Here is a 20,692-nt window from a genome sequence, read left to right as displayed (position 1 = left end):
GAATGCAGTTTAAGTTTGCACTACATTTACCCATTGCATTGAACCTCCTAGGTCATGATCCCACTGCTTAAGATCCACAGACATAGGATGACAATAGCATCATCTCAAGGCTTTAAAACTGTGTTGAAATCTCCATTAACTACAAGAAGATCAGAAAGGTTATTTAAAGAAGGGACCAACCCCTCTTGACAGGTCTGAGGGTATCCAGTGAAATAGACTGGCAGATAAAAGAGTCAAAGGTGGCCTTACTGATTCCTCAAGCATTAATCTAGTTCTCTCTAAATAGAGAGACAAAAGAATTTTTACTTTGTTAACATTAAAGTAATGGTGTCATCTGTGTTCATAATTATGTTCATGAAATGGTTTATATGCCATTCTATGTTAAGACAATATGGGGCAGTGTTCATCCTGCCCCTAAAACTTTCCAAAATAACTTAGTAACAAAATCTGTGGTTTTATGCTTTTCCTTTTCCTTGCACAATAAAAATGTCTTCAGTGAAGCAATTATAAAATGTGTGTATATGTAGGGTTGCAAGTGTTTGGGGATCCTTTAAAAGGTGCTCTAGACTTTCACAACTTATTCAAATGGCCCTTTTCGGCCTATTAAATATATTATCAAGAGAGTGTTGTTGATACAAAAGAACACTCACTGATTGGAGTCATAAAAGATTGACTAGGTAATGAAATTTAGTGATAAAAGGATAGATTTTGATCAGGATTTCTCTCTAAAACAGGTTGTAAAGGGAAAAAAGTTAATAAACATTTTTTCATTTTTAATAGCCATCACAGGTACCAAAAATATCTCTATGTAATGTATATTAAAAATCCTTTTGTTATGGGCTACAGAGATGGCTCAATATTTAAGAGCATTTATTATTCTCAAAGAGGACCTGGGTTTACTTCCCACCACTCACATGGTAGCAAACAGCTACCTGTAACTCCAGTTTCTGGGGATCCATTGTCCTCTTCTGACCTCTAAGGGCACCAGGTACACACATAGGGCACAGACATATATGTAAACAAAACACTTAAACACATAAAGTAAATATAAATCTAAAACACCCTTTTGTTAGATTAAGTGCTATAGAATTCTCTTATAGAAATATTCTTGATGCAAAACTGATAAAAAATAAGATTTTTATTTAAGGTTATGATATATACAAAATGATGGATATATATGTTTGTTATAGTTCCCTTTCATTGAATTTACTTTTCACAACAAACAATACAGGACATACAATCAAAGACATTCAGTCTTGATAAGCTTACTATGTATGTAATAACAGTGGATATGTTGTTAAGTATTAATAATAATCATAATTAGCCAGGTAGTGGTGTTGCACACCTTTAATCCCAGCACTCGGGAGGCAGAGGTAGGAGGATCTCTGTGCGTTTGAGGCCAGCCTGGTCTACAGAGTGAGTTCCAGGGCAGGATTCAAAGCTACACAGAGAAACCTTGTCACGAAAAAAAACAAAAAGCAAAAAATAATCGTAATTAACTTAAATATCTTACATTTTAAAATAAAATTTTAATTAAAGTCATAATCTTAAAAATTAAAACTATTGGCTGTCTACATATGCTCTCCTCTTCCCCAAAACCAAGCTTTTCAAGATTACTCTGTCCAATTAAAAAATCTGGTCCTACGGGGATCGCCCAATGACAGAAAAATGGAATGAGATCTACATGAACAGCCTGGACATGAGTGGGGGTAGTGAAAGGCGAGGGTCGAGGGAAAGAGAGCTTGGGGGAGCAGGAGATCCCAGCTGGATCAACAACAGAGAGGGAGAACAAGGAATAGGAGACCATGGTAAATGAAGACCACATGAGAATAGGAAGAAGCAAAGTGCTAGAGAGGCCCACAGAAATCCACAAAGATACCCACACAACAGACTGCTGGCAATGGTCGAGAGACAGCCGGAACTGACCTATTCTGGTGATGGGATGGCCAAACACCCTAATTGTCATGCTAGAAACCTCATCCAACTACTGAGGGATCTGGATGCAGAGATCCATGGCTAGGCCCCTGGTGGATCTCTGGGAGTCCAGTTAGCGAGAATGAGGAGGGTTTATATGAGTGAGAATTGTTGAGACCAAGGTTGGATAAAGTACAGGGACAAATAGCCAAACTAATGGAAACACATGAACAATGAACCAATGGCTGAGGGGTCACCAACTGGATCAGGCCCTCTGAGTGGGTGAGATAGTTGATTGGCCTGATCTGTTTGGGAGGCATCCAGGCAGTGGGACCGGGTCCTGTGCTCATTGCATGAGTTGGCTGTTTGGAACCTGGGGCCTATGCAGGATCGCTTAGCTCGGCCTGGGAGGAGGGGACTGGACATACCTGGACTGAGTCTACCAGGTTGATCTCAGTCCTCGGGGGAGGCTTTGCCCTGGAGGAGGTGGGAATGGGGGGTGGGCTGGGGGGAAGGTGAGGGGGGCCGGAGGGGGGAGAATAAGGGAATCCGTGGCTGATATGTAGAACTGAATTGTATTGCAAAATAAAAAAAAAATCTGGTCCTTTAAAAACCAAGATTTTGGGCTGGTGTGGGGCCACATGCCTTTAATTCTAGTGCTTGGGAGGCAGAGGCAGACATATCTATGAGTTCAAGGCAAACCTGGTCTATATATCGAATTCTAGGACAGTCAGAGGAATATAGTGAGACCTCGTCTCAGAAACAAAAGGGAAAACTCAAGGTGTGGACATCTGCACAGTCTGCATAGAGCCTTATCAATAATCAGACTAGGCTTTGTGTCCTTGCAATCTTAAGTCTTCTGCTTCACATCTTGAAAGTATAGACACTGTTTAAAGACTTAGAAAATTTAATTAGATAAAACTGACAAGTGATACAAACTTTTTAGTTCTCTTAAAATAAGTATATATTTATTATGAGTATTTCTATTTATGTATTAATACTGTCTACATGAGTTTGTGTTTTATATCGGTAACAAATGCCGATAAGATAAATTAGTGTTCAGATCAAACTCGGCTAAATTGGCTCAATTTCTTTAAGTTTATGAATTTTTAACATTTAGTATTATTGTGTGTGTGTACATTCATGATGTGGGGAGGCATGCATGCCACTGTGTACATTCTGAAGTCAGATAATAACTTTATTATCACATATATACTCTATATAAACATACATATGTATATATTGATACAATCTGCAGAGTCCATTTTGTGTTGCTGGTATGTACTTATGTTTAGGGCAGTCCACATGGGATTGGGATTAGATAATTTATTGGTGGGATCACCTCTGGAGAAAACTGATCCTCTCTCAGCCACTGATTGCCATCTAGGGTTGGGTCCTTGTGAAATGTCCCCATACCCATCTGCATGCTGACTGGTGTCATTGTGCACATCTTCAGGTAACCATATTGTTGAGATTTCATGCGGACAGCTTCCCTGTCATCTAAAGATGACATCATCTCAAAGTAGGTGTCCCATTTCTCTGGCTCTTACCATCTTTCTGCTCATTCTTCTATGATGTTCTCTGAGTCTTAGGTATAGAGATTTTCCATGGCCACATAGTCTTTGCAATTTTCCCAGGTGTGGATCTCTGAGTTTTCCTCTACTGTAAATTCCTCTACTGTGATTATGGGTGGGAGCTACACTTACTTGTGGGTATAAGAGTAAGTATTTAGAATGATGTTACCAATTATACTGATCTTGGAAAGTGAGAGTTGTAGGTTCTCTTTTAGGTTTTCTGATCTCCCCAGCCACAGATAGTTGGAGAGGTTTACAGTACCAGGCATGACTTCCATCCTATTGAGGAGGTCTTAAGGCCAGGTAGACAACTGTTGGCTACCCCTAAGGTAGAACTGCCACTATTACACTATTGGGGATATCTTTCCAGCCAGTAATTATTGTGATTCGTAGGCTTTTCTGCTAGGTAGGACTAATGATTGCTTTTCCCCCTTGGCAGCTTGCATAGTACTTCCCAATGCTATGAAAGCTAATCCTGAGACAGGAGGTTATCAGGTTAGTTACCCCCAAGTCTATGTGAGAAGAGTGTGGTGGATTCAGCAATACAGTCTTACATTCAAGTTCTGGGAGGCAACCAAAACCAATGGTAGTAGCTGACATTGTTTGGGGGCATCTCTTAGACCTTCCCAACCACCAATTCAAAAGGTTTCTCAGTCCCTGACTCGAGTTTTTGTTAGGTAATCTGTGGCTCTTAGGGAAAGCATTATTATCTTACGTGGTTGTGTTGGCTAGTTTTATGTCAACGTGACACACAGTAGACTCATCTGAGAGGAGGGAACCTTAATTGATAAATTCCCAATCTTATGATTGGGTTGTAGGGCAAGGCTATAAGGCATTTTCTTTTTTTTTTTTTTTTTTTTTTTTTTTTTTTTTTTTTTGTTGGTTTTTCGAGACAGGGTTTCTCTGTGTAGCTTTGCGCCTGTCCTGGAACTCACTTGGTAGCCCAGGCTGGCCTCGAACTCACAGAGATCCGCCTGGCTCTGCCTCCCGAGTGCTGGGATTAAAGGCGTGCGCCACCCCCGCCCGGCTAAGGCATTTTCTTAATTAGTGACTGATGAGGGAGGCCCCAGCCCATGGTAGGTGGTGCTGTTCCTGGGCTTATGGTTCCAGATTCTATAAGAAAGTTGGTTTAGCAAGCCAGGGGAAGCAAGACAGTAAGCAGCACCCCTCCATGGCTTCTGCATCAGCTCCTTTCTTCAGATTCTCACCCAGTTTGAGTTCCTGTCTTGGTTTCCTTCAATGGCCCGTGATTCAGAATATGTAAGCTAAATAAACCATTTCTTCCCCAAGTTGATTTTGGTCATGGTGTTTCATCACAGCAAAAGTAATCCTAAGACAGTGATATAACTTTGTTTAAATATGTTTGTATTTAAATAAACATAATATTTCCCCGTTTTTAAACATTCTTGGTATTATTTATTTTTTCTTCCTCTCTCTCCCTCCATGTCACATTACCTCCCTGTCCCTGGTTTAGGTACACTTCCACTTTTCCAACTTTACTTATTCATACCACCTATATCCTGCTATATCCTTCTATAGAGCTCCTTGTTCTCCCTTCCTCTACCATCCCTTTTTACTTTCCTGGCTTCAGCAGTTACTTCAGGTTATATACTCAGTAGTACATAAAAGTAAGAGAACATATGCTGTTTGTCTTCCTGGGTCTGGGTTACTTCACTCAGTATAATATTTTCCAGTTCTATCCATTTACCTACAGATTTCATGATCTCATTTTTCTTTACAGCTAAATAGAAGCCCACTGTGTGTATGAAGCACATGATTATTTGGCAGTTTACTTTTAGCTTTTTGAGAATTCTCTACATGGACTTCCCGAGTGGCTGTATCAGTTTGCAATTCCATCAACAGTGAGTGAAGGTTCCCATTTTCCCACATTCTCACCAGAATTTGTTGGTTGTTTTCATGATCTAAATCATTCTTGCTGGGTAACATTAAATTTCAAAGTAGTATTAATTTGTATTTTCCTAATTGCTAAGGATATTGAGCATTTTTGAGATTTCTTAGACATTATTATTTCTTGAAAACTCTCTATTCAGATCTGTAGTCAAGTTTTTAATTGGGTCATTTGTTTTCTTGATTCTTTTCTTTCTGTCTTTTTTGTTTTTGAGTTCTTTTGAACACAAGAAGTTCTTTATCTTCTGTATATAAGGTATATAGCTGGAAAAGATTCTCTTCCATTCTGTGGGATTCCTCTTCACTTGGAGGTTTCATTTGCTATACAGAAGCTTTTTAGTTGTATTAGGTCCCATCTGTCAATTGTTGGCCTCAATTCCTGAGTGAATAGAATCCTATTCAGAAAGTCTTTTTTTCCTGCAACCATATATTGTAAGATAGATTGCCCATGTTTTCTTTTAGTAGTTTTAGCATTTTAGGTTTCACATTGATGTCTTTAATCCATTTGGATTTCACATTTGTGCAGGATGATAGATAGATATGGGTATAATTCCTGTCTTCCAAATGTTGCCATCCAGTTTCCCCAGTGTCATTTATTGAAGACACTATCTTTGGGATATTTATCAAATATGAGATGGTTGTAAATATGTGCAGTCATGTTTATGCCTTCTATTTTGTTCCATTGACCTGAGTGTGTTTTTATGCCAGTACAATATTTTTGTTTTCTTTCTTTTTTAAAAATTAATATTTCTGTTTGGTTCCTATTTGGTGGATTGTATGCTTCTTCTAGCTATTATTTTTGTGAATTTTCCTCTATATGTGACTTGTAGTTTTTCTCTCCCAGCTTGACACCCTTTATTTGTTCTGTATAGTTAGTATGTTAACTATATGATGTGGGGAATTTCTTTTTGGTTCCTATTTGGTTGTTTGTATGCTTCTTCTATATGTATGGCTATGTCTTCCTTAATCTGGGGAGGTTTTTTTCTATAATCCTGTTGAAGATTTTTGTCTGTTCCATGACTTGGATTCTCCTCCTTCTTCTATGACCACAATTCATATATTTAGTCTTTCCATGGTGTCCCAAAGTTCCTTTAAATTTCTTTCTTGTGTTTTTAAATTTTATCATTTTTTTGATTGATTGTTCTAATTGCTCTACTTAATCTTCTGGTTCCAATGTTTTATTTTCTGACTCATCCATACTTGTAAGGCTTTCCCCTCAATTTTCTAATGGGATACTTGTATTTTTGCAAGTTCATCTTCATCTCACTTTAAATTTTATTTAGTATTTCTATGCCTTAATTGAATTCAATTTTCAAAATCTGAATTGTCTGAATTATTATTATTATCATTATTAACATCATAACTATTATTTTAATAAATTTTATTCAGCCTGGAAAATATTCAGTCTGGACAGTAGAATGAGCTCTGACATAGATGAGCCTTGAGGATATTATATTCAGTGAAATAAGCCAGTCACAAAAGACAAATACTGAAAGATTACATTTACATAAAATTCACAGAATGGTAAAATTCTTAGTTACAGAAAGTAGAGACAAGGCTGCCAGTGACAACACACAGGGAGTGATGGGGGATTGCTATTTAATGGATACAGTGCTTGTTTTAAATGATTGCCTACCAATGTAAATGTATTTATACTTGAAAATGTTTGAGATGGTACATTTTATGTTCTATATATCTGACTACAATTAAAAATATAGTAGACTTGGAGGATAGCTCAGTTGTGTAGTATATACTTGGAAATATATGATACCCTGGTCCAAACTCAAGAGGATGCTGGGGCAATCCAAAAGCTCTCAGCCTGCTATGTGCTGAGAGAGACCATGGTGTCTTGTAGGCATAGCATCAAGAGCTAGTCCCTGCTTGACTCTGCCTTACTATGTGACCTTCCATTCTCAAAGTCCCACTTTCCTTAATTTTTCATTTAAAGACTTGGGTAAGACAATTTCTGAAGCCCTTAATGACTCTGATAATTTGCTAATTACTAGACTAAGATCAAGAGAAGTTGAGATCTATCCCTTCATTCACCCACATGCTCACCTTTTCATCCAAATAGTGTATGTTTTGTATGTTTCCATTGTATCTGTTTTCTTGAACCTCAGGCATTTATTACTATGCTGTGGGATGTTCTGTATGGCAAATGTGTTGCTCTGATTGGTCAATAAATAAAACACTGATTGGCCAGTGGCTAGGCAGGAAGCATAGGCGGGACTAACAGAGAGGAGAAAAGAAAGAACAGGAAGGCAGAAGGAGTCACTGCCAGGCGCCACCAGGACAAGCAGCATGTGAAGATGCCGGTAAGCCACGAGCCACGTGACAAGGTATAGATTTATGGAAATGGATTAATTTAAGCTATAAGAACAGTTAGCAAGAAGCCTGCCACGGTCATACAGTTTGTAAGCAATATAAGTCTTTGTGTTTACTTGGTTGGGACTGGCGGGTGACAAAGATTTGTCCTGACTGTGGGCAAGGCAGGAAAACTCTAGCTACATTACTATCCTTTTTAAATTCATTGTAGTGGTTTTTCATGTTTCTCTTAAACTGTTTTTACAAGCAGTTGTGAGCAACGTGTGTTCTGGGAATGGAACTTCTGTCCTTTGCAATGGCAGTACATGCTCTTAACCACCGAACAATCTTTCCAGTCTGCCGGCCTTTATTATTTTAGTTTTCTTTGTCTATTCCTAATTTGATTAGGACTTTTATCAGGAAGGCATATCAAATGTCTTTTCTGCAATCACTGATATCATGTAACATCTGTTATTAATTTATATGGCTTATGGCCTTTTTTTGCTCTGCATAGTTTGAACAGGCTTTGGATCTCTTGAATGAAACCAGCTTCCCCATGCTATATGATCTTCTTAATGTGTTCTTGAATTCAGTTTTAGAGTATTTTGTGATACATTTTGCTTCCAGGTTCATCAGGGAAATTAGCCTATAGATTTCTTTTGTTGTTGTTGTTGCTGTTATCTGCGTTTTATATTAGGGTAATACTGGCTTCATAGTATGAGTTCATTGGTATTCTTTTCCTTTTTATATTAGAGAAAATGTTGAAAATGTACTGGTGGTAGGTTTTCCTTAACATTTGGTTAGACTTTGGTAGTGGATTCTTGTGATCCTGGCCTTTTCTTTCTGGAGAGACTTTTAGTTACTACTTCAATCTCTTTGTTATGAAACTGATTTAGTTTTTGTATCTTTTTGTACTTAATTTGGTAAGTCATATTTTTATAAATATAACCACTTTATAGTTTCTAGCATTTTAAAATATAACATTTGAAACTAATTATAATCATCTTCTATATATCATTGTCTGGTAATATTTTCATTTTCCTCTAAAACTTTTATTAATTTAGGTATTTTTCCTATTTCTTATTGTTAGTTTGTCAAGCTTGTTAATGTTTTCAAATCACCAACTTTTGTTTGGTTGATTATATATGTTGTTCTTTTAGTCTCGATTTCATTAATGCTTTCTCTAATCTTTATTAGTCTTTGCATCTACTGTGTTAGGATTTGTCTTCTTGCTTTCATCATCTAGAGCATGTACATGAGTCATTAGGTTGTTTATTAATTTTAATAATCTGAGAAATTACAACTATAAACTTCCTTCTTCAGACTAACTTGTCTAGATCCCAAATAGACTGATAGCTTGTCTCGTTTTCATCTGATTGTAAGACTTTACAAATACCCTCCCTGATGTTTTCAGTGACCCAGTATTCATGCAAAAGGAGCCCACTGTTCATTTAAAAAGACACTGTTGAATCATCAGGTATTTATATATTTTCTGAAGTTTCTTTTGTTGCTTATTTTTGCTTTATTTCTGCTTTGTTCTGATAAGATTCAAGGAAATATTTCTTTTTTATACTTATTAAGCATTGCTTTGAGGTTTATAATATGATCAGTTTTACTGATGGTTCTGAATTTCACTGAGGAGAATGTGTGTTTTCTACCTATTGGTGAACATTATGAACATATCTCTTAAATCTAATTGATCTATGGTATTTAGCTCTGAGGTTTCTTTGTTTTCATGAGATTGTCAATATACCTTGGTATTTACTTACTGGGATCTTTGCTGATATTCTTTTATTGTCAGAACATTTCCTATATGCATATTATGGGTTTTTTTTTTATAAGGCCCATGCCCTGTCCTTCCCCTCCCATTCTTCCCACATTACTCTACAATTATTCCTTCCCAATTTCATGTGTACTTTCTTTTAAAAAATACTGAGTCTACTTAGTTCTGCCAGTGTGGGCATGAGTGTAGAGCTATTTGCTGAAGCATGGGAAGAATCTTAGGGGCGATTTCCCTGAAGAAAAGTGACTTTTCCTTTCCCAGCAGTCATTAATTGCCAGTAGCACCTCATCTAGATGTGGAACTTCCCCTGTCCTTGCTGAAATTTTGTCTGGCTTGATCTTGTGCAGTTCTTGTGCATGCAGTCATGGTCACTGTCTGTTAATATGTGAAACTATGCCTTTGTGATCCAGAATACATTGTGTTGCTGTAGTAACCCACTGCTTCTGGCTCTTACAATCTTTTTGCCTCTTCTTCTGTGATTATCCCTGAACTTTGGAAGGAGGGGGTGTGCCATAGATATCCCATTTAAGGCTAACCACTCCATAGTCTCCCTTTAATCAGTGCTGAACCTCTACGTCCACTGCCAGAAAAAAAGAGAAGATTCCTTGATGAGGGTTAAGAATGACTATTTCTAGCTCTATACATTGAACTACAAATTTAATTTTCCTTTACAACTGAATAAATTTTAATTGTTTACATGTACCACATATTCATTGTCTATCAGTTGATGGACACCCAGACTGACTCCATTACGTGGTTATTGTAAATACAACATCAATGAGCATGAATAAACAAGTATCTTTGTAGGAAGATATAGTCTTTTGGATATGTTCCCAAGAGTAGTATAGCTGGGTCGTATGGAAGATCTTTATCTAGCTTTTGGAGGAACCTCTGCACTGATTGCTATAGTGGTTGTACCAGTTTGCACTCCCAACATCATCCTCTGTCCCCATATCCACAACATTTTTGTAATCTTTTTAAAAAAAAATCTTAGCTATTCTGATTGGGGTAATAAGAAATTGTGGAATAGTTTTAATTTGTATTTCCTCCATGGCTAATCATGTTGAAGATTTAAAAATATTTCCCAGTCACTTGCATTTCTTCTTGTGAGAACTCTGTTCAGTTCTGTAGTCCATATTTAATTTGGTCTTTTGTTTTCTTGCTGTTCAGTTTATTTTGAGTTCTTTGTAAATTTTAGAAACTAACCTTCCATCTAATGTTAGCTGGTAAAGATTTTTGTCCATTCTGTAGGTCCTTTACTGTACTGAAGCGTTTGAGTTTCATGAGGTCTCATTTGTCAATTGTTAGTCTTAAAGCTTGTGCTACTGGAATCCATTTCAGAAAGTTCTCTCCTACATTTATGAGCTGAAACCTATCCAGGACTTTTTCTTCCAACAGATTTATGGTATTGGATCTTGGGTGGAGGTCTTTGATCCACTAGAAGTTGAGTTTCGTGTAGGAAGATGGATACAATCTAGTTCCATTCTTTTGTATGTAGCTATACAGTTTGACTAGCACAATTTTTTTTATAAATGTTGTTTTTTTCTCCTATGTGTATTTTGGCCTATTTGCAAAATATAAGGTAGCTGTAGGAACATGGGCTTATATCTGAGTCTTCAATTCTATTTTATTGATCAATGTCTGTTTATTACTATACTCATATATATGCTATATACTTATTATATACTATACTGTCTTATAGTATATATTATATACTCTACTGTCTTTATGACTATATCTCTGCAGTATAACTTGAAATCAGATACAATAATAGCTCCAGCAATATTTTTATTGTTCAGTAGTTTTTAGTTATCTTGGATCTTTTGTGTTTTCATATGAAATTTAAGATTTTTTTCAATTTATATGAAGAATTGGGTTGCAATTTTGATTGACATTGCATTGAATCTGTAGACTGTTTTTGGTAGAATGGCTATTTTCACCATATAAAACCTACCAATATATGAGCATAGGAGGGCTTTCAATTTTCTGGTGTCTTCTTTAATTCCTTTTTTCAGCATTTCAAATTTTCATCATATATGTATATGTCTTTAACTTTCTTGGCTAGGTTTATTTCAAGGTATTTTTTGAGGTTATTATGAATGGGATTGTTTCCCTGGTTTCTTTCTTAGTATGTTTGTCATTGGTCATAGGAAAGCTTCTAATTTTTATGCTAATTTTGTAGCCTGTGACTTTTCTGAAAGCTTCTGGCAGCTGTAGAGATTTTCTGGTGAGTTTTTTCAGGTGTTTATTGTATAGAATAATATACTCTGCAAATAAGGAAATTTTTATTTTTGTATCCTGCTTGTATCAGTGTTATCTTGCTCACATATCTTATTACTCTAGCTAAGTCTTCAAGCACTATACTGAATATGAGTGGAGAGAGTAGACATTTTCTTATTCCTGATTTAGTGGAAATACTTTAGGATTTTTTCCCATTTGGCATGATGTTGACTGTAGGCTTGTTGTATAATACTTTTTTTATAATTTAATTTAATTTTACATATCAGCCATGGATTCCCCTGTCCTCCCTCCTCCCGCCCCCCCCCCTCGCCCTCCCCCCAACCCATCCCCCATTCCCATCTCCTCCAGGGCAAGGACTCCCCTGGGGATTCAGCTCAGCCTGGTAGATTTAGTCAAGGCAGGTCCAGTCACCTCTTCCCAGGCTGAGCAAATGTCCCTGCATAGGCCCCAGGCTCCAAACAGCCAGCTCATGCACCAAGGACAGGTCCCAGTCCCAGTGCCTGGGTACCTCCCAAACAGTTCAAGCTAATCAGCTGTCTCACTTATCCAGAGGGCCTGATCCAGTTGGGGGCTCCTCAGCTATCGGTTCATAGTTCATGTGTTTCCACTAGTTTGGCTATTTGTCCCTGTGCTTTTTCCAATCTTGGTCTCAACAATTATCGCTCATACAATCCCCCCTCTTTCTCGCCGATTGGACTCCTGGAGCTCCACCTGGGGCCTGACCGTGGATCTCTGCATCTGCTTCCCTCAGTCATTGGATGAAATTTCTAGCGTGACAGTTAGGTTGTTTGGCCATCCAATCACCAGAGTAGGTCAGTTTGGGCTTTCTCTCAACCATTGCCAGTAGTCTATTGTGGAGGTATCTTTGTGGATTTCTGGGGATCTCTCTAGCACTTTGCTTCTTCCTATCCCCATGTGGTCTTCATTTAGCATGGTCTCTCCTTGTTCTCCCTCTCTGTTCTTGATCCAGCTGGGATCTCCCACTCCCCTAAGCTCTCTTTCCCTTGACCCTTGCCCTTCATTACCCGCCCCCCTCCATGTCCAGTTTGCTCATCTAGATCTCATCCATTTCTCTGTCATTGGGTGATCCCTGTGTCTTTCTTAGGGTCCTCTTTACTAGGTAGCCTCCCTGGAGTTGTGAGTAGCAGTCTAGTCATCCTTTGTTTTACATCTAGTATCCACCTATGAGTGAGTACATACCATGTTTGTCTTTCTGAGTCTGGGTTACCTCACTCAGGATGATTTTTTCTAGATCCATCCATTTGCCTGCAAACTTCATGATGTCAACAGAGGAAGCTCAAATGGCTGAAAGACATTTAAGGAATTGCTCAACATCTCTAATCATCAGGGAAATGCAAATCAAAACGACTCTGAGATACCATCTTACACCTGTCAGAATGGCTAAAATCAAAAACACTGAAGACAGCTTATGCTGGAGAGGATGTGAAGCAAGGGCAACTCTCCTCCACTGTTGGTGGGAATGCAAGCTTGTACAGCCACTTTGAAAATCAATATGGTGATTTCTTAGAAAATTGGGAATCAATCTCCCCCAAGACCCAGCTATACCACTCTTGGGCATATTCCCAAGGAATACTCAATCATACCACAAGGACACATGCTCAGCTATGTTCATAGCAGCATTATTTGTAATAGCTAGAACCTGGAAACAACCTAGATGCCCTTCAACTGAAGAATGGATAAATAAAATGTGGTACATATACATAATGGAGTACTACTCAGTAGAGAAAAACAATGACATCATGAGGTATAATGCTTTTTGTATGGTGAGATATATCTGCTGTATCTCTAGATTATCCAGAGCTTTTATCATGAAATGATGTTGGATTTTGTCTAAGGTCTTTTCTTCATCTAATGAGATGATCATGTGGTTTCTGTCTTTGAGCCTGCTTATGTGGTAGATTACATTTATTGATTTGTGTATATTGAACCATGCCTGAATTATAGTGGATTGCTTTTTTTTCATGTTTTCTTGAATTCAGTTCTCAAGTATTTTATTGGGATTTTTTGCATCTATTTTCATCAGGGAGATTATTCTATAATTTTCTTTTTCTCTTGTGCCTTTATCTAGATTACCAGGTATTGGTGTAATTCTGGCTTTTAAAAATAATTTGCCTTACTGGGTTTTCAAATATTTTAAAAGAACCTAAACTTATTTCAAATTAATATCTGATATTCCAAAATCAAAACAAACAAATCTGGAATAGTACAGCTTTGGATTCCTAGAACATTTGGTAAACAGTTACTGAGTTTCTATTTTTCTGTTGCCAAAAGAAAACTGCTTTTCCACTAATTCAAGCCTTTCAAGCATTTTAAATATGACAATATTTATAAATGTGTGGTTTAGAGGAATTTTAAAAATTCTTTTTCCTAATTTTCTTTCTTTAGGATAGATTATTTCAACAAGTAATTTGTAGTGATGACTGTTGACTTCAATAGTGTATTTGAAGTGTAGTATCTGTGTTAAAAAGTAACCATTTGGTTTTATTGAAGCCAACACAGAACTTGCTACTATGTTTTTTTCTTCCATGATAAACAAAATACTTATATGGTAATAAAAATAATTTGGATGCATTTATTCCTTTTCTATTACATAGAATAAATTGAGAAGTATCAGTTTTATGTTTTAATTAAAACATCTGTTAAGCTTCTGCAATGAGGGGCTGGAGAGGTGGCTCAGAGGTTAAGAGCACTGGCTGCTCTTCCAGAAGTCCTGAGTTCATGTCACATCAACCACATGGTGGCTCACAACCATCTGTAGTGAGATCTGGTGCTCTCTTCTGGTCTGCAGGTGTAATGCAGGCAGAATACTGAGCAAACTGAGGATGGAGGTGAAGGAGGGTAGGGGAAGGGAGATGAGAACATAAGGGAATGGGATGGTCGAGCTGGAACAAGGACAGAGTGGGAGAGCAAGGAAAGAGATACCAAGATAGATGGAGACATCATGGGAATAGGGAGAAACAGGGTGCTAGGGAAGTTCCTAGGAGTCCACAAGGATGACCCCACCTTAGACTACTAGCACTAGTGCAGAAGGTGCCTGAACTGGCCTACTTTGGTAATCATGTTGGTGAATATCCTAACTGTCATCATAGAGCCCTTATCCAGTAATTGATGGAAGCAGATGTAGAGATCCACAGCCAAGCACCAGGCTGAGCTCCTGGAGTCCAGTCGATGAGAGGGAAGAGGGATTCTATGAGCAAGGGGCATCAAGATTATGATGGAGAAACCTACAGAGACAACCAAACCAAACTAGTGGGAACTCATGAACTGTGGACCAATAGCTATGGGGCCCCCATGGGAGTGGACTAGGCCCTATGCATAGGCAAGACAGTTGTTTAACTTGAGCTGTTTAAGGGGCCCCCTGGCAGTGGGATAAGAATCCATCCCTGGTGCATGAGTGGGCTTTTTGGAGCCTAGTGCCTATGGTGGGACACCTTACACAGCTTTGGTGCAGGGGTAGGGGCTTGGACCTACCTCACCTGAATGTACCAGGCTCTGGTGACTCCCCATGGGAGGCCTTGCCTTGGAGGAGGTGGGGATGGGGGGTAGGTTGGTGGGAAGGCTGGAGGGCAGAAGGAGAGAGGAGAGGGGGATCTGTGACTGGTATGTAAAATGAATAGAAAATTTCTTAATAATAAAAAAAGAAAAAAGAAACAAAATAAAATAAAGATTCTGCAATGAATCCATCAGGGCATGGGCCAGATGGACATGGATTTACATTTTATTTTAATCATTTCACTCTCATTACTTGTGATGGGTTTGTTTAAATTTTTATTTCTTCTGGTTTGACGTTAATAGTATATATGCATTGAGAAGTTAATCTATTTTTTATGTTTTCCAGTTTGGTAGAATATAGGTTTATGAAATATGTTTCTTTTGTATCTGTTGTAATGTCTCCTTTTTCATTCCTGATTTGAGTTGATCTTCATTCTCATCCTTTTGGTTAATATAGCTAATATTTTCTCAATCTTGTTAATCCTTTCAAAGAACAAACTCTGACTTATTCTTTGTATTTTTCATTTCTATGTCATTGGTTCTTGCTTTGATCTTGATTTTTTTAATGCCTTTCTATTGTTTGGGGGTACTGTTTTTTTTTCTTATTTTTCTAGGACCTTAATGTACATTATTAAGTTGTATATTTTAGTTCCTTCCCATTTTTTTGCTTGCACTCATAGCTAAAACCTTTCCTCTTAAGACTAAGTTAATTATATCCTATAGATTTTAGTATTTTGTGTTTATATTTTTATTTGATTGAATTTTAAATTTCATTTTTATTTCTTTTGTTATTCATTCATTATCCCATGACTGTCTGTATTTTCTGTGGTCTCTGTTGATGTTAATTTCTATCTTTATTATATTGTGTTCAGACAAAATATAAGAAATTATTTTCTTGTATCTATGTTCATCAAAAAGATTATTCTATAATTTTCTTTTTCTGTTGTGCCTTTATCTAGATTGGGTATTAATCCTGGGTTTTAAAAAATAATTTAGCTTGCAGCATTTTCAAATGCTTTAACAGAACCTTACCTTATTCCAAGAGTCCCAGGTATTAGAAATTGAACTATTTATACTTCTGAACTTAGGTTTTGCTTTATTCTTATTGTAACTGTGCCCTCTTCTTCCTTTTGGGTTAAGAAGGTATGAAACTTATTATTTTACAGGCACCCATAGTTGAGAAACTAAATACTTTGAAAAGACTAATCTTTTAAAGTGTTTGAATATTTAAAGACCATGGTAGTTTGAATATTATTTTTGCTTTATATTGTGATATTAATATTAATATGAGATCTTGGGGTTGAACAAGGAACATTTACAATTGAAAAGTTTTGGGTCTGTGTGTCAAGTTGACAAAGGGTCAATTACCCTGATTGTGTTATTTTGTCAACTTGACATAATCTAGAGTTATCTGGGAAGAGGAACTCATTTGAGTAAATGCCTCCATCCAGATTGCTTGTTGGCAACTGTGTAGGGAATTTGCTTGATTAATGATTGATGTGGGAGGATCCAGACAATCTTGGGTGATGCCCCTCCTTGGAAGGTGGTCCTGAGATGCATAAAAAAGCAAACTGAGCAAGCCAGGAGGATCAACCTAGCAAGCAGCATTCCTCCATGGCCTCTGCCTCAGTTCCTTCCCTGACTTCCTTCAGTGATTGAATGTGACCTTAGATTGTAAGCTGAAGTAAACCCCTTCCTCCCCAAGCTGCTTTTAGTCATGGTGTTTTACCACAGAAACAAATACCTTAACTAAGACAAACCCTAATGGTCTTAAAATTTTCCCAACAATAATCATTGTTACTCTGATAAGCCTTCTTTTGTATGTGAGTTGGTCTTTCTCTCTTGCAGCTTCAATATCATTTGTTTGTTTTGTATATTTATTGTCTATTATATAAAATATGAAATTTCTTTTCTGTTTGTCTACTTGGTATCATGTATGCTTTTTGCACTTAGAAAAGCATCTTTCTCCCTATATTTGGGACATATTCTACGATTTTGTTGAAAATATTTTCCAAAAACTCTAAAACAAAATATTTATATCGTCTTAGAGTTCTTGCATGGTCCATTCATATTTTCTTTGATTTATCATTTTCTTTGACTAAGTGACACAATTCCTCTTCCTTATCTTCAAGCCCTGATAGTCTGTCTTCTACTTGGTACATTTTACTGGTAACATTTATGCTGATCTTTTTATTTCTCTCTCTCTCTCTCTCTCTCCTGGCTTTTCGAGACAAGGTTTCTCTGTGTAGCTTTGGCACTTTTCCTGGAACACACTCTGTAGCCTAGGTTGAACTCGAACTCACAGAGATCCACCTGCCTCTGAGTGCTAGGATTAAAGGCATGCGCTACCACCGCCGGGCCCACTTGAGTTTCTTGAGCATACTTAAAATTGCTATTTTGAATCCATTGTCCTGGAGGTCATGTAAGTTGCTTTCTGTGGAGGACATTACTATAGTGATACTAATTTTTAGAGGAGATATATTGTCTTGTTTTTTTTTTCATGTGTTGTGTTTCTGCAGTTGGATCTGGCTATCTTACATTACAACACTGGCTATTATTTTGATATGGATATCTGTATTATGTTTTTTTTTTGAGTGAGAATTTGGATCTCTATTTACTAGTACCCCAACTTGGCAGGTTTTGGATTCAACTGGATAGTACTTGAGATTCATTCCTGGGGCCACATGTACAATTGGGTATTAGTAGTGGTCTTAGCTCAGACAGAGATAGATGCAGTTTCTGAGTACACAAAATCCCTCCTGATCTAGCAGGCTCTCACTGCAGTTGCTCAGAAATTGAAGTTCAAGTGGCAGAGAAAGGGAGAGACAGAAAAAGGGAGACAGAGGGAGAGAGAGAGACAGAGAGACACAAGTGAGAGACAGAGAGAGAGGGGAGAGAGTTATCAATAGGGTGCAGAGATGCTCAGCACAGTTCTTCAACTGACAGTGTTAGAGTACCAATGGGTAAGGGCAGGAAGGGATCCCTTGTGCTGTGCCAGGGGCACATAAAGTCAGAGCACATGGGATGATATGCTGTTACTTGTAGAATGCTTGCAAGGCTTGGCCCACGGGTCCTTGAGATAGTAGGAACTGGGTAGTATCACCTGTGGGTTGCACAAATCGCTCAGCATGTAGGTTTTCAGTCCCATATTCATTAACTAAAAGTATGTGTATATGCCGAGCAGTGGTGGCACACGCCTTTAAGTCCAGCACTCAGGAGGCAGAGGCAGAGGTTGTGGGTTTGAGGCCAGCCTGGTCTACAGAATGAGTCTACAGCCAATGTTACACAGAGAAACCCTGTCTTGAAAAACAAAAAAAAGTGTATATTGTTGTGTTGAGTTTGTTCTCCCCCCTTGAAATTCATTCTTTCCAGTCTTCTCTTTTTGATGTTGTTCTTTTTAATTGATTCTTTCATTTCCAGAATTTCTGTGTGATTCTTTTCCAGCGTATATATTTCTTTGCTGTAATTTTCATCAATGTTTTACACTTTAAAAGTATTTTATTAACTCTTTGAGAACTTCATGCAATGTATTTTAACACACTCACACCCATAACTCTTCCCCTTTCCACCTTCTTTACCACCCCGTCCCTTCCTAACCACTTTGGGATTACTTTTTTCTTTCTGTCCCCCCTCAAGTCCAGTTTGTGTTGGAACCGGGGCCTGATCTGGTATGTGTTCATCCAGCGGTGGTCACATCATTACACACACTCCAGAAAAAATAATCACGGTTTTCCCTCTCCCGGCAGCCATCAAATGCTAACAGCTCCTCAGGTAGTAGTAGGACTGTGTGTCCACCTTTCCTCTTCGATGCTGGGGTTTGGCTGTCTGGGGATTATTACACAGATCTTGTGCATACTGTCACAAGTGATGTCTGCTGTAAATTCTTTTCCTTCAAGTTACTAAACATTTAGTATTCCTTAATAACTCTCTTTTCTGGGTCCGGAATTGATTTACTTAGTTGATCACCTGCTTCTGTGAGTCCTTTACATGATAAGTCATCATTTTTAAAACTAGAACTCTGAATCTTTTTCTGACATTTTGGTCATTTTATTACCTTTGCATTCTGATACTGATATGTTGTCGGTTTCTGAGGATTTCATAATAGAATGCCATCTCACATTGTTTTGTGTCAATTTGTTATATTTTGTGTGTCATTTGGTATGTTTGTGTAGTTACTCTACGTTTCCCACTGTTTATAGTTTATTTTCCACAAGTTATTCCCATAACCATTAGATTTATGTTTAGTAGGGGCGGGCAGCATTGATTTTTGTTTGCTTTTGAGATTGTATTTTAACTACAGCATTTCTTCCTTCCCTTTCCTCTATGCAAAGCTTCCCATATGCACCTCTCCACTCTGTTTCAAATCCATGGCCTCTTTTTTCATCAAGTAGTACATGCATATATGTGCTTCTATATACATATGTATCTCTAAATATAAGTTGTTGAGTCTATATACTGTTACTTCTATGCATGTTTTCAGGGTTGACCATTTGGTCCTGGACAACCAATTAGTGTGCTCCTCTCTGGGAGGGCTGTCATTCCCACTCCTAACTTTACTCCAGTTTCCTGCAGTTTGGAATGTTCATTGGTGTCCTCTTCATTTAGATTACATTTTGGTAGTCATATTAGTGAAACTTTACTGATATAGCTTCTGATGTTACTAGGAGACATAATTTTCACAGCAAAGTCCTGGATCTTCTGGCTCTTACAATCTTTCTGCCTCTTCTTCTGCAATGTTCCAAGCCTTAGGTGCAAGAGTGTTTTGTAGATGTATCCATTGAGATTGGATTCCACAACTCTGCATTTTGATTGGTTGTGGTTTTCTGTAGTGGTCTCTATCCATTGCAAAGAGAGAGTGTCCTGGATGAGGGGAAAAGATTATATGTGGGTATAAGGACAAATATTTACAGATTGCTAGGGATTCTGCTGGTTCGGCAGGGTATAAGGACAAGTATTTACAGATTGTTAGGGATTTTGTCTAACCATGATGTCACTAGCCCTGAGTAGATATCTAGTTTCAAGTACCATTCATGGTGTCTCTCTTGTTGAGTGGGTCTTAAATACAATTAGAGAGCTAGTGGTTACCATCAAGGTATGCATACCACTACTGCACCTCAAGGGTTATCACACCATGTTTGTCATTTATGTGGTACATAGATGTCATAGCTGGGTATGACTATTGCTTGCCTCCCTCCTTTGGAAGACTGTATGGTGCATTCTGGAGTGCAAGGTATCTTTTGCAATAGATACTTTCCTTCCACCTCTTGCAAGTGACCAAGGGCAACAGCAACAGACTGTATGTTTTGGGAGTCTTGGGCAGGGCTGACTAACAACTCTGAAGAGCAATCTTATGTCTGGTATTGGCATTTATTGTTTTGTTTTGTTTTTGGTGATCTTTGGCTCTTGGAGGGAGTGCCATCAGCTTAGATGAGAAAAGTTCATTAAAACTATGTAT

At 37.8% G+C, this 20,692-nt stretch overlaps 1 protein-coding gene across 14 annotated transcripts in view; it reads right to left on the bottom strand.

Annotated features, from left to right (window-relative positions):
* The window catches only part of Zc3h12b (zinc finger CCCH-type containing 12B), a 216,968-nt gene that overhangs the window by 57,299 nt on the left and 138,977 nt on the right, over positions 1–20,692 (bottom strand). For 5 of the 14 annotated variants that reach the window (XM_052733026.1, XM_052733046.1, XM_052733051.1 and 2 more), the window contains one exon: positions 12,925–13,029. The exons of the other annotated variants lie outside the window; for them this stretch is intronic. The gene's annotated coding sequence lies outside the window, so the exon portion shown is untranslated. The remainder of the gene's footprint in view (positions 1–12,924; positions 13,030–20,692) is intronic. 14 annotated transcript variants of the gene reach the window in all.

Source organism: Peromyscus californicus, unplaced genomic scaffold (genome assembly GCF_007827085.1).
Source record: "Peromyscus californicus insignis strain IS unplaced genomic scaffold, ASM782708v3 Scaffold_10__1_contigs__length_136768540, whole genome shotgun sequence".
Classification (NCBI taxonomy): Eukaryota; Metazoa; Chordata; class Mammalia; order Rodentia; family Cricetidae; genus Peromyscus; species Peromyscus californicus.
The sequence above is the reverse complement of the archived record's forward strand: the minus strand, read 5'-3'. Positions and strand labels throughout refer to the sequence as shown.